Source organism: Ammodytes marinus (genome assembly GCF_949987685.1).
Source record: "Ammodytes marinus genome assembly, chromosome: 23".
Lineage (NCBI taxonomy): Eukaryota > Metazoa > Chordata > Actinopteri > Uranoscopiformes > Ammodytidae > Ammodytes > Ammodytes marinus.
This window is the reverse complement of record NC_137227.1, coordinates 2991008-3004016: the sequence shown is the minus strand read 5'-3', so window position 1 is coordinate 3004016 and position 13009 is coordinate 2991008. Positions and strand designations below refer to the sequence as shown.

Here is a 13009-nt window from a genome sequence, read left to right as displayed (position 1 = left end):
CATTAAAGGAAAAACATTCATTGCAGTTGCAGCAACAATCACTGCAGTTGCAGGAAACTATAATCAAATCAAAAATGGAAAAAGTGGAACTGGATGGAGAAATTGCAGCAGCAGATGCAAAAATAAAAGTACTCCTAAACCCAAATGTAACAGAGTCTGATGGTGATGCTATGAATGAATATTTTGAGGGAACAAGCAAACAGGAAAATGTGGAACAAACATTTGCAGACACATCTGCTTTAGAATTCATTCAATTAGGTGCTGTGCCTAAAACTCCACTACAGAGAACGGTTGGTGGCATTCATAATAGCTCTCAAGTGACAACAAGGGCTCCAACCCCACACCTGGAAAACCCTGCAACCAGTCATATCACTCATGAAAACATCAGCACAATGGTTAAAAGTCAAAGGGATATCACTGAGCTCATGATAATGCAACAAAATCTGTCTCTATTGCCTAAAAGAGAAGTGCCAGTGTTTAAAGGTGATCCACTATCATACCAACCTTTCATGCATGCATTCAAGTACTTAATAGAGGACAAGACAAGTAGTTCCCAGGATAGGCTCTACTTTCTTGAACAGTTTACAGCAGGTCAGGCCAGAGACCTTGTTCGTAGCTGTATGCACATGGATGCACGAAGAGGATATTCAGAAGCAATGCAATTGTTGGCAAAACATTTTGGTGATGAAATGAAGATTGCAAATGCTTATCTGAATAAAGCGCTAAACTGGACAGCTATTAAAGCGGATGATGGGAATGCACTTCAGACATATTCCTTATACTTGAGGGAATGCCACAACGCCATGCAGGACTTGGAGTACATGGATGAGCTGGATGTGACATCCACCTTAAAGCTCATTGTATCCAAGCTTCCCTACAAGCTTAGAGAGAGGTGGCGGTCAAGAGCATATGAGGAATTTCAGAAAAGAAAGATGCGAGCTAATTTCAGACACGTTGTTGAATTTATTGAAAATCAAGCTAACATCTTACTGCACCCTGCATTTGGAGATATTAAAGACCCAACTCCTGCTCAAAGAATATCCCCAACTAACAGGAGCACTGAAATAAGGACACTCAAAAGCAGAAGTACATTTGTGACAGCTGTGGCAACACCTGGAAAACAAGACAACAGACAGTATGCATTTAAAGGGCAACACACCAACTTTAATGCTGCTAATTCAGCTGTCTGCTGTTTCTGTGAAGGCAAGCATACACTACTGGACTGCTTCAAATTTAAATCACAGCCACACAACGAAAAGGTGGAATGTTTGAAAATAAATGGATATTGCTTTGGTTGCTTAAAGAAGGGTCACATGAGCAAAGACTGCAAGACAAAACTAGACTGCCAAACATGTCAGCGGAAACATCCAACCCTGCTACATATTGACACAAGAACCTCAGATAAGGAACCCCTGCTAAACCGCAATTCCCCAGCACCAAAGCAGACGTCAATAAACAGTGTACAGGTGTCGGCTGATGATGCAACAGGGGCCGGTAAAGAATGTGCTCTCGCTATTGTTCCAGTTCAAGTTAAAGCTGCAAAAGGAAGTAAGTGCATTCAAACTTACGCTTTCCTTGATCCGGGAAGCTCGGCCACATTTTGCACTGAAAAGCTAATGAACCAACTGAATGTGACCGGACGCAAAACTGACATTCTGCTGCAGACGATGGGACAGGAAAACAATGTGAGCTGTTATGAGATCACAGGACTGGAAGTTGGCAACCTAGATGGAAATGAATTTATTGACCTACCTGAAGTTTACACACAAGCTAAAATCCCTGTTTCAAAGGAAAACCTACTCACCCAATCAGAACTCAGAAAATGGCCTTACCTCTGTGGAATCCAAATGGAAGAGATTGATGCTGACATTGAAATGTTGATAGGAATGAATGTTCCTAAAGCGATGGAACCCTGGCAGATAATTAACAGCCAGAGTAATGGACCATATGCAGTGAAGACACTTCTCGGATGGGTGGTGAATGGGCCCCTCAAGTCTTCATCTGCAATGGATAAACATACAGCATCAATGACAGTCAATCGCATTTCAATGGAAAATCTGAAGGACCTGCTACTCAGGCAGTACAACCAAGAGTTCCCAGAAAAGGAATCTGAGGAAAGGAAAGAGATGTCATGTGAGGACAGGAGATTTATGGAGCTGGCCCAAAGTTCTAAAGCGTTTGAAAGTGGACATTACATCTTGCCCCTGCCGTTTCGAGAAAAAGAGCTAGTCATGCCAAATAATTACAACGTGGCACTGCAGCGGACATTGAACCTGGCTGGGAAATTCAAGAGAGACTTTCCCTATGCTGAAGAATACAAGGTCTTCATGGAAAATGTGCTGCAGAAAGGCTACGCAGAGAAGGTACCCACAACAGTGCCTGAAAGTCACAGAGCCAAGGTGGTGGAGGCAGTGAGCGCCCTGCAGGACGCCGGCGGCATGCTAGTAGAACAGTATGGAGACACGGCGGACAAGTGCGGTAAAGCGCTGCTGGATTTGGCACGGATCGAGAACTTAGTCCTGGGTAATGCTCTGGAAGGAGTACCAGAGGAAGAGGAGGATGAAGAAAAGCTCAAGGACTCCAACGTTGATGGCACAGAAAACATTGACGAGAAGAATAGAGATGAGATGAGAGTTCAGGTGTACGACGCCATGGCAGAGAAGGAAGATGAGGACGCGGAGATGTCAGACGTCGGCGAGAGGAAGAGAAAGAAAAGAAAAGTTTGGGAAATGGAAGTGAAGAAAAGACAGAAAACGACAAGAAGGCTGAGAAAGAATTGGACAAAGAAGAAGAAGAAGAAGAAGAAGAGCAGGAAGAGATGGAAACAAGTCCAATACATCGCAGATCTGTTCTGGCAGAGGTGGATAAAGGAATATCTGCCACTCATGCAGCAACGCCAAAAGTGGACTAACACCAGAAGAAACTTCAACATCAACGATGTGGTGGTCATCGTAGATGAAACTGCACCAAGGAACTCATGGCCCCTTGGCCGTGTAGTAAAGACTTTTCCCGGGCCCTCGTCCGAGGTGTTCTGGTCCGAACAAAGACGAATACCCTGCAAAGGCCCATTGATAAGCTCTGCTTGCTTTTGGAAGCTGAAAACTGAGCTTAATAACATGAAGAATGCCACTGTGCATACACACACATACACACATACACACATACATGCCCCTCTACAAATGGCCCTGCACACACCTTCCTTGCATACATGAACTCCGCGTTCACTGGACTGGTTATCCCTGCCTAAGAGACATTCATGCAACATGAACTTTGGGGGGAATTCAAGTGGGGATTATGTAAATTGTGTCGTAGTGAATTTTGATATTTAAGCTGGGTGTGATGTGTTAGTGTAAAGCTACTTGACATATTTTTGAAGAACCTAAGTGATTAATATTTGTACATATCTGGCTCCATATAGTTAATTTAAGTAATTGTTTTGTGGTAACATCACAATTAGGGGCCGGTATGTTGGAGCCATTTAAAGATTTTTTGTTTAATATATTTTAAGTAAATACATTTTTAGTTTATGGCAAATTATGATTTATGAATTAAGTGTAGTAAATATTAATCATGTTTATTCATATGTATATCAGCGCATCTTGCTTATGTGGTGATTGGTAATGTGTGTCACCTGTGGTGTCGTGCTCTACCTTATAGGGGAGGGACTTTGCTTTCACTCAGGTTGGAAGGCAGAGAGCCAACAGTTTTTTGACCACGCTCACGATCACGCATTACCTCATATTATTTCACATAGAAAAGTATTGTTTTTTGTATAGTAAGAACCCTGTTTTGGCCGCTAATCAGTGACATTGTTTTGAGTTTTTTATGTTTTTTACTGGAAAGTCAACCGGAGTTTCGTTTAATAAATCACACTCAACATCAAACTAAACGATCTCTGTGCGTGCTTACAATAAGGACGTGTGTCAGACTTTCTCTGCCTAAAGGAACCAGAAGAGCAAACATAGGGTTTGCCGCTTCACTCACTCTGTTGTCATGTAAACTGTCATTTGTCAGTGATGGGCATGTTATATTCACTTTATATGAATTCACTGTAAGTCATAGTGTAACACCCATAACTTTTATGTGTGCAGTGTCAACGTTTGCAGTAAAATAAATACATTATCGCGGTTCTACCCTAAGGTCAAATCCTAGTATTAAAAAATAATCATCAGTGTTTCCCCCAGGTTCACACAGCAGCGGGCTGCCGCTGCTATATTTTTCCCGCCGCTGCTATAAAAAAAATTGCATATAAATTTAGGTTAAAAGAATAAATAAAAAATAAATAAAAATTACGGTATGTCATATCCGCACGGTCAAACCCGCTCCCAACAGGTGGACACTCGCGCAGCTTACCGCTAGGAATGTCTGCTGAAAGTTCTACAGCTCAGGATTTTAAGCGATGAATTGATGAACTTGTATCAAAGAAAATATGTCAGTTTTCTAAAGGGCTTTAAATAGGCCAATCTATGTGGCTAAATAGCATGCTAATATTGATATTTGAATGTGTCAAGTGTCTAAAGATGAATGCTAACATTATCTGGTTATGTGTTATGTAGCTAACGTTAGCTAGCTACTGATAGCCCATCCCTTTTGTTTCCAGTGCTGGCTTTGCATTTCATTACCAATAGTTTACACCGGTGCTGGGTCATGATTCCTAAAAAAAATGTCTTTCCATTCTAGAAAAGGCACTGATCTGTGGATGTTATCCACCAGAATGCAGGAAATTAAGTGTTAACTTAAGTTGAAAATGTCTGGGGGGGCGCCCCCATACCCCCACCTATAATTTGTACCGCCAAATGTTGAAACAAAACCTAGCCTGCCCTGTATGCAGGTTGTTTTACAATATAATAGGTATGTTGTTTTTACTTTTTGGATTAAAAAGAAGGCATGTCGGTAAACTACATGTCTGGCCCTTAGTGTGATTATCATATCGTGGCCCTTTGTGAAAATTACAGGTCCTTCTCAAAAAATTAGCATATCATGAAAAGGTACTCTAAACGAGCTCTTAACCTAATCATCTGAATCAACTAATTAACTCTAAACACCTGCAAAAGATTCCTGAGGCTTTTAAAAACTCCCAGCCTGGTTCATTACTCAAAACCGCAATCATGGGTAAGACTGCCGACCTGACTGCTGTCCAGAAGGCCATCATTTACACCCTCAAGCAAGAGGGTAAGACACAGAAAGAAATTTCTGAGCGAATAGGCTGTTCCCAGAGTGCTGTATCAAGGCACCTCAGTGAGAAGTCTGTGGGAAGGAAAACGTGTGGCAGAAAACGCTGCACAACCAGAAGAGGTGACCGGACCCTGAGGAGGATTGTGGAGAAGGGCCGATTCCAGACCTTGGGGGACCTGCGGAAGCAGTGGACTGAGTCTGGAGTAGAAACATCCAGAGCCACCGTGCACAGGCGTGTGCAGGAAATGGGCTACAGGTGCCGCATTCCCCAGGTCAAGCCACTTTTGAACCAGAAACAGCGGCAGAAGCGCCTGACCTGGGATACAGAGAAGCAGCACTGGACTGTTGCTCAGTGGTCAAAAGTACTTTTTTCGGATGAAAGCAAATTTTGCATGTCATTCGGAAATCAAGGTGCCAGAGTCTGGAGGAAGACTGGGGAGAAGGAAATGCCAAAATGCCTGAAGTCCAGTGTCAAGTACCCACAGTCAGTGATGGTCTGGGGTGCCATGTCAGCTGCTGGTGTTGGTCCACTGTGTTTTATCAAAGGCAGGGTCAATGCAGCTAGCTATCAGGAGATTTTGGAGCACTTCATGCTTCCATCTGCTGAAAAGCTTTATGGAGATGAAGATTTCATTTTTCAACAAGACCTGGCACCTGCTCACAGTGCCAAAACCACTGGTAAATGGTTTACTGACCATGGTATTACTGTGCTCAATTGGCCTGCCAACTCTCCTGACCTGAACCCCATAGAGAATCTGTGGGATATTGTGAAGAGGAAGTTGAGAGACACCAGACCCAACACTGTGGATGAGCTTAAGGCCACTATCGAAGCATCCTGGGCCTCCATAACACCTCAGCAGTGCCACAGGCTGATTGCCTCCATGCCACACCGCATTGAAGCAGTCATTTCTGCGAAAGGATTCCCGACCAAGTATTGAGTGCATAACTGAACATAATTATTTGAAGGTTGACTTTTTTGTATTAAAAACACTTTTCTTTTATTGGTCGGATGAAATATGCTAATTTTTTGAGATAGGGATTTTTGGTTTTTCTTTACTTTTTTGCCAAAATCATCAATATTAAAACAATAAAAGGCTTGAACTACTTCAGTTGTGTGTAATGAATCTAAAATATATGAAAGTCTAATGTTTATCAGTACATTACAGAAAATATTGAACTTTATCACAATATGCTAATTATATGAGAAGGACCTATAGTTTAACACCCTTGATGTAATTGGTATTTCTTATTCAAAAGTAATCACTGCAGCACACATTCTTATAGTCCAGGTTGTGGCCCAAATAAATGATGTTCATAGCTTGACTGCTGTGCGTTAAAGGGGTGATGAATGCAATCTTAATAAGAGAATAAATCCAGGCGAACCATAACATCTCAAAAATAGCTTTGGGGCTAGGGTTAAACTTGTTTAAGAGTCAGCATCAATTATCCTATCTATAGTAATACACAAGACTCCTTGAATGGGATTTAAGTGCATATTCTCCTCTCAAAGTGCACCAGATTCATGCATTCCATTTGAAAAAGGTACAAAAAAAACGTCCGAGGGGACCCCCCTAGAGGGTTCGGGGGACCACACCACCCCTGCTGAAAAAAATCCTGCGGGAAACACTGATCATCCAAGGTTAATCTAAAAGACTCCACTTATCATCTCCAATACTTTCCCTTTGTGTTATTTGAAAAACATATCTTAAGCTTTTTCCAACTCATGAGGGTGTATTTGCATGAAATTAACCTCCGAAAAGGCATATTAAAGATGGGCCCTAAATCTGACATGCCTTTGGAACAGCTTATGTACATTTGCATACTGTATGCCTCATGTGCAGGTGATAAAGCAGTATTAAGCCTGGATTACAGTATTTGATTTTGTTTGTGTGTTAGTGTGGGTGTGTGTGTGTGTGTGTCTGTGGGCATCTGTCTGTGTGTGAGTGTATGCAATGAATATATATTAAGCCCTGCACCTGAATGTGTGCACACTGGAATCTGTTTTAGCTACGTTGGCCGCCAGCAGGGCCAAAGAGAACAGTGTGTTATGCCTGACTGCCATGTTACTCATGTGACCTCATGAAAGTACAAGTCCCTTCAAGCGGTATAATAAATCATCTCAGCCGGGGTTGGCCCACAAACACATGCTCAGACGAGCGCACTCAAGCACACACACACACACACACACACATGCACGTGCACACACACACACACACACTTTTCCTAGCCCTAAGATGATATATCAAATTTAAGAAGCATGGAAACACAATCATATCCGGTAGCCTGACCCTACGAAGTAGCAGGATGGATCGCTAATCAGTTAGGTCATACCACACATCCCAAAGGATGGCCTTCTTTAAACCCCATGGATATCAAAACCCATTGAAGTATCCTTGAACATGATAATTAACCTATAAGGTACTGCAAGACCCCTACAGTACAGTATGCCTTAACCACAGAACAGATTAGATTAAAATCAATATTTATATATAAGGGTTCATTAAAACATGTACTGAATACAATATAAATCTAATCTATTTTAACATTAGGAGCCATCATTTAACAAAGCAGTACTTTACTATGATTTACAATTCATATTAGGCTATCCTTGATTCTAAAAAAGATCACATTTTCCGCTTCTAAAAAGGTCACTTTTCATTTCTTCTAAGCAGTTTTTAGGGAAAAGTTGTTTTGGCTGCTGAACTCATTGCTATTCTAATCCAGGTCGCATGTTGCTTGCCGCTGCGATTTCTGCTTCATCCAACACAGCTGACAGGTGTAGGGCACCCACGCACTCGCACATAAAAATGCGCTGCGACATCAGTTTAACAAGCGTTTTTTTTAAGACTTAAAGAGAAGAAACGGCAGATTCAATTGAAATGTATAAATGTCTTAATGGCTCTTGAACAGGGCAGTCAAATGGCCGCTCCAGGAAACTTTATAGTGACCATTTTGCCGCTGTCATTTACAATACTTCAGGTCTAAATTTGTTAGACTAACTCGCTTGTCTGTCCTTAACTGTTTTTTCGCCTTGCCTTTCCCCACTGAAGGTACATTTGTCGGTGTCATCCTTAATTCAAATCACTTTGCCACCGGTGCCTGCGACAAATGGTCACAGATTTTCACAGTGATTGCCATGAGGGAAAGAGGCCATTGTCTGTGTGTTAGGCTCTGAGTGAGAGGAATCATTGCCCCTTTAACCCATTTAACCAGAGGGGGATTGTAACTAAGTCCATTCACTCAAGTACTGTATTTAAGTATACGTCTGAGGCGCTAGTACTTTACTTGAATCTTTTGTTTTCATGCTACAGTACTTTATAGTACTCCACAAGTGGGAAATGTTGCACTTTTTTACTCCATTAAATGTATCTGATAATATACGGTAAGTAACTTTATAAATGAAGATTCTTGCACATTAAACGGAGAATTCATTTCATATTGTATACTACCTAACATAAGTAGGCCTACTAGCACAGATGAGACATTAGTCGATTATTTCATAACAAGACTGATACTATGTAATTTCCTAGTGACTATTTTGATAATAGTTCTTTTTTAATAGCAAAATATGCCAAATTGTCATGGTTCCAGTTTCTCTAATTTGAGGAGATACTCTTTTTAAGGATTTACATTTTTAACCAAGCAAAACTTTTAAAACATTAAAGAGGACCTATTATACTACTTTTCTGGTCTTAATTTCTTGTTTTACACTGCTATAGAGCAACCTGACACGAATCACATCACAAAAAACTATGTAGATTTTCGGGAAGCTCTTTCTCTTATTTTGGCGATCCAGCACGTCCTGTCAACACTTGAGTGTGTGTGCTTCGGCAATCTCCGCTCCCTCCGCCTGTGCATCGGCCATCTCCGCTACCCTCCCCCCCTCTTGCAAACCCCACTCCGTTGTGATTGGTTACCTTCCTTCCGGAACACTTTCAGTGGCGGGAAGCGCGAGCATGGACCTATAAGGGCGCGAGGCAGACGCGAACAGGGAAGTGACAGCATTACCATACATGGAAACATCCGCGTGGTCACGTCACAAATTTTTATGCGACATCACGAATTATGAAAGGGTAGACCGCTTTGAACACGTGACTTCTCGACTGGCTAGAATAGTGTTTAGTGCTCTGCACAGACACCCCAGACGGTCAGCAGGGAATACGTCGAAATGCATGTAAGTCATTATTTGATAATTTAGTATGGTTAAGCATGACTATGAATCATCATAACAACGTTTATAGGTCATAAAAGTCAAAAAGCATCATAGGTCCTCTTTAAAGAAATACTTAAATCCACAAAAATAAAATGTATTATCAGTCCCATAAAAAAATGGCTCAATCTCATCCAGCTACAAAGCATGTTAAGGACGCATGAGTATAATAATATATTAGTACAGTCACTTCTGCATACAGTTATTTAACTTTTAATACTTTAAGTAGATTTTCCTGATTATATTTTTACATTTTCAATGCAGAACATTTACTTGTACCAGAGTATTTCTTACAGTTTGTTATTTGTACTTTTTTTTCTTTCTTTCATTTATTTATTGGGTTTTTTAATTTTTCACACAAAAAAAACAACAACAAGCATTCACACAAAAATGCATACAAATTGACATGAAAATTCCACAGAAAACAAAAAAAAAAAAAACAAGCAGCGACTAAATAACATAATGAACACAAATAAACAGTTAAAAGAGAAAAAAAAGGGGGGGGGGGTTCAGTTTTGGGCCAGGGTTGATAAATAATTGAAATACGTTATAAAATATATTTGTTATTTGTACTTCTGAAGAATTTGTCCAACACTGCATTTAACACACTTGGGAATATACTCAAGCAGTTGGTAGATATAATAAATACAAGTGAGGGGCCTCGCGTCCGGATAACAAGATACTAGGATAGAAATAAAAAAGCCCTGCCATAACATGATCCAAAAATAGCACACTGCAAAACTTATTTCCTCGCAGGTGCATTTGATAAGTTCATTGGAAAACCCCTATGGACATAGGACTGTTCTGTTCTGGGTTGGTTGCGTGGCTGGCCTCTGCCCCGGGAACACTAACTCGCAGCAAAACAAGCGCTCCAATTACTGCTGCACCCGCAAGTCCTTTGGGAGAAACCACACGGCCGCTCATCGATCTGACAAAACAACACAACCGCTACGCTGGTAGCAAAGGACATGAGCTGTACTTTTAATTATCCCATCCGAAACAAGAGTATAGTAATGATAAGGACGATGAGTTAGTACCACATGTTGATTTATTGAAATGAAGGTAAACAAGGTAAACATTTTAACTTATAGAAATCACCATGCAACTTTACCATTTGACTACTAACGTTAAAACAATTTATTTATTTCCTCAGAAATGTTTGACAAAAATGTACACATTTGGCATTATCTAATTAATGATGTGTACATTTGCATTCCTTTAAACAACTTACAATGTAGATGTTGGATATAGCCAGAGTTCAAAGTATCCAACATTTTTTTCCAGAACCAATTTGGGGTTTTGCTTTTTATATTTTATAAATCAAAAAATACTATGTACAGGTCTAAAAAAAGGTATTTCTTCATGTTTTTCAGAACACAAAGTCTCATAAATCAGACAACTAACAACATATGAGCAAATCCTTGTGTAATAACTTTCGCAATAGTGCTAAGACTGATTATGGAAAGTTCAGTTGATGTAAGTGCTTAAGAAGTTGAGGTGTTTGGTTCAGCGTATTAAAAATGTTGAAATAATGGACGTTAAATATTGTTGTATACAAACGCAAACAGACAAGGTTACGTGTGTTCAGCCTTCCGCAATGTGCAAAGAGCCCCTCACCAGTCTGCAAATATATGCGTCATCAGTCTTAATGTGAAATTGTACTCAAACAGCAAAGAAGCAGCAGCAGCAGTAGATATCGCTGTACTCCAGAGGGCACCATTAGCCTCCTTTATAAATGTCATTAGGCTATAAAGAGCTTTCCAAGATATATTAAACGATTACCCATCAGTCCAGTACAGTAGCCAACACACAGCATCACTGGCGCTGGTCAAATTGACTGGTACGCTCTTAAACCTGCAGTATGTAGAATTTTTAGATTTTTTTTCATAGCAGACTTGGCAGAAAATAATAATAATAATATCCATAGGTACAGTTAATTGAGTGCATAATAGCTGAATCTTTGTTTTATATAGGTATATTTATTTTTTCCCTTAGAAAGGGTCTCTTTTATCTCCGTATTTCTCCATAGGGGGGCCCAGTCCTGTGCGCCGCCATGTTGGAAGCGTCATGGTTGGAATGTCAGCAGTTCTACAGAAGCACAGAATGGAACAGTTGGCCACACTGTGTCCATCGGAACTACCAGTTAGAATGTTCTTTAATCATTTCTGTTGCTCCTCTGAATGGGAGCCATAGAGACAAACTGTTGTGATCTAGAATTGTACCTCTTGATGATGTCATATTACACACTGCACCTTTAACTATATTAAGACTGGAAACACAGCTAGTGAAAAAAAAATGCATTTGTAGAACAACATTGGGCCGGGTTTTGAAAATGAAATTTAAACCCTATCTTGTTTACCAAGCTCATGCATCATTCCATATCAGATAATACAAGTCAGGCAGTCGAGAAAAGCAATTTGTGACAACCTTCGAATGAACAATAGATCATGTGCGGATGTGCATTCCTTTCTATATTCGTCCATCCATACTAACAACATTGTAGTTGTTTGAACCATTTGATTGGATTGCTATGGATTGACATTATTAAATTGTGGATTGTTGTGGAAAAAATTGACATTTGGAGCACTGGAAACTAGATTTTGCTTGTGCTCCCTTTTATCAAATAATAAAAATGTAGCAAAGTCATTTTTTTTTTTCACCGTGGGCTTACAAAATGTGGATCTTACCCGTTTGGAATAATCAATGGGCGATTGCTGCCTCGGACCAGAGCGATGAAAGAAGAGAACTCCTCAGAATCTCCCTGTGTGGGGAGAAAGAGATAGAGAGAGAGAGAGGGGTCAGGATGTGTTCATGCTTCGGTGTGTTCGGGGCATTGTCAAGTTTTGCGTACACAATCACATATTGAGGTGTGTGTGCGTGCGCGTGTGTGTGTGTGTGCACGACGTGTGTGTGTTTGTGTGTGCGTGTTTGTGTGGACAGACAAGCACCATGCAGTGTTATGTTATCAGCCCAGTTCCATTAGGTTTTGTAAACATGCTTCATGTACTTTGAAGAGGTGATTTTCTGTTGTGCATAATGAGAGAGTGCTAAGAATAGACTCTCGCACACTGTCTTCAACCACATACTCAAAAGACAGGATAGCAGGATGATTGGTTAATGTCTGCTTGTAAGTAATAATTTTTGACAGTGACTCATTCTCACACACACCCTCAGTTGTCTGCAAGGTAGAATGAATATGCGCCGACATACGCGCTCACACTCTGATACGTGCAGTATACGCCAACCATACAGTGCGCATACATGGAGCCTTAATTGATTGTGTCAACTGCTGCGTACACAAGTGCGTACACACACACACACACACACACCCACACACACACCCACACACACACACCCACACACACAATATAAACGGTCTCCCTTGTTTATCTTATACATTTCCAAGCTAGTTTCAAGAATGGAAAGAGAGCAGACGTATGAAATTGGGCCAATGATTGGCAGATTTCTGCCTGTATGACAATGAAACTGATAATTGGACGTTGGACAAACGTAGCACACACACACTTCCTCTTCCATCTGGTGCACATGAAACATTGCTCATCTTCAAAGGGCTACAAATGTGAATCTAGTTTGACTTTTTTTTTTTTGCATCTGTAATCACGC

The 13009-nt window shown here is 40.7% G+C and overlaps 1 protein-coding gene across 7 annotated transcripts in view; it reads right to left on the bottom strand.

The window, feature by feature from the left end:
• LOC307269254 (receptor-type tyrosine-protein phosphatase delta) overlaps positions 1-12128 on the bottom strand; it is a 270649-nt gene extending 258521 nt beyond the window's left edge. For all 7 annotated transcript variants that reach the window (XM_080052141.1, XM_080052145.1, XM_080052143.1 and 4 more), the window contains exon 1: positions 12073-12128. The gene's annotated coding sequence lies outside the window, so the exon portion shown is untranslated. The remainder of the gene's footprint in view (positions 1-12072) is intronic.
• Between the last annotated feature and the right edge of the window lie 881 nt (positions 12129-13009).